Source organism: Schistocerca americana, unplaced genomic scaffold, assembly GCF_021461395.2.
Source record: "Schistocerca americana isolate TAMUIC-IGC-003095 unplaced genomic scaffold, iqSchAmer2.1 HiC_scaffold_14, whole genome shotgun sequence".
NCBI classification, from domain to species: Eukaryota; Metazoa; Arthropoda; class Insecta; order Orthoptera; family Acrididae; genus Schistocerca; species Schistocerca americana.
This window is the reverse complement of record NW_025725481.1, coordinates 6,970,308-6,971,841: the sequence shown is the minus strand read 5'-3', so window position 1 is coordinate 6,971,841 and position 1,534 is coordinate 6,970,308. Positions and strand designations below refer to the sequence as shown.

Genomic DNA, 1,534 nt, shown 5'->3' with positions numbered 1-1,534 from the left:
ATTATCTTGATTGGCTCACCGTTAAAACAACAAGTTCCACACACCAATGAAAAAGGACATGTGTTAAATATTTTACAAGAAATAGAAAGTTTCTTGTATATGATAAAGCATCAAGACATTATTTTGAACGAACAGGTTGAATCAAAACAATTCATTGTAAATTTCACCAATGTCATTCTAAATGTTTCATGTTGAAACATATTTCTATCTTTAGATAACGTGTTAAAATAGATAACACTATTTAGGAGTGAAATTATATAGTCTGTCATTTAGCAAAGTTAGTCATTATCTTTGTATGTAATGCACTCTTCCATTCAAACTTAAACAATAACCAAATATATTTTCTGATTGCAACTGGTATATTATCAGTTAAGATTAAATAGGTCACTGGCTGACGTCTGCTATGTAAGTTGTGTGACTGCTCAATAGCTACACTAAAACGGTGTGTTTCTTTTGCAGAATTGGAAAAACACGACCGTGACAGAATTCGAACCTGCAATCTTCGGATCCGAAGTCCGACGCCTTATCCATTAGGCCACACGGTCACTGACGACCAAGTATTCCTTACATTCGTGTCATCTCGAAACGCCCATACCGCTGAGGAATTGTGTTTTTGTTCTACACAGCCGCTGCCTCTTGCTGCTTCCCACCCATTCGTTACATTCAAACCCTTACGAGACCGACCAAATAGAGATTGGGAATCAAGACCACACACTTTGTGCATTCGGAATCGAAGGCAGGGCGTCCCTCGCCGCATTTACGTAAATCTGCCTCGAAGTATATTTTGTCTTCTCTAATGCTAGTAGTGCTACTGATGGACGTTTGCTTTTGTTACTATCCCAGCAATGTATAAATAAAGGAATTCTCTGTTGTTCAGTTTATTTGAGTCAACTCCAGTACCAACAGCCCTCGTGCCTCGTACTTTTCGTAATCCAACACAAAACCCGTTTTTTAATGGTTCAGTTTTAATAATCACTATCTCCCAACGAATAAAATAGTGCCAGAGACCTACCCATATTTTAAACTTTAATGTAACACACTCATCACATCAAAAGTGAAAGCTCAAAATGATTCTCTTCCAGCAGAACTGGAATATTACATATCTCCTAGTTCTTACATACTACAAATTAGTTCCTTCCCACTCCAGTGACCAAGTGCACCTGGATTTTCCCACTCTATCACTTTATCTGCTCCCTGAAACTGCAGCGCCCTCTTACTGTCGAGGATACCCCGCATGACGTCGGGTATGAACCTGCTGGTCCCATCAGTTCCATAGTCTCATGACGGTCGAGAGATCCGATTAAACCAAACAGAATTATCCTGGAATAATAAGATGCAGTGTTGATACACTAAGATTCTGATGCTGTCGACATTCGGCAGGTACTGGTATTTGTACTTCTCGTTCGAGGCACATCTCAGTCATCTCAAAACAAATAACGTTGAAATACGGTCTGTGAATGAGGGACCCCATACTTGTTCTTCAGTTATATTCAATATGCAGGTGGCTTTATTTCTATCCATGTCGTGTGTTTGC

At 39.3% G+C, this 1,534-nt stretch overlaps 1 non-coding gene across 1 annotated transcript; it reads right to left on the bottom strand.

Moving 5' to 3' along the window:
* Positions 1–472: 472 nt before the first annotated feature.
* On the bottom strand, positions 473–545 carry Trnar-ucg. The gene has a single exon. It is a non-coding gene; the product is annotated as a tRNA-Arg (tRNA).
* Between the last annotated feature and the right edge of the window lie 989 nt (positions 546–1,534).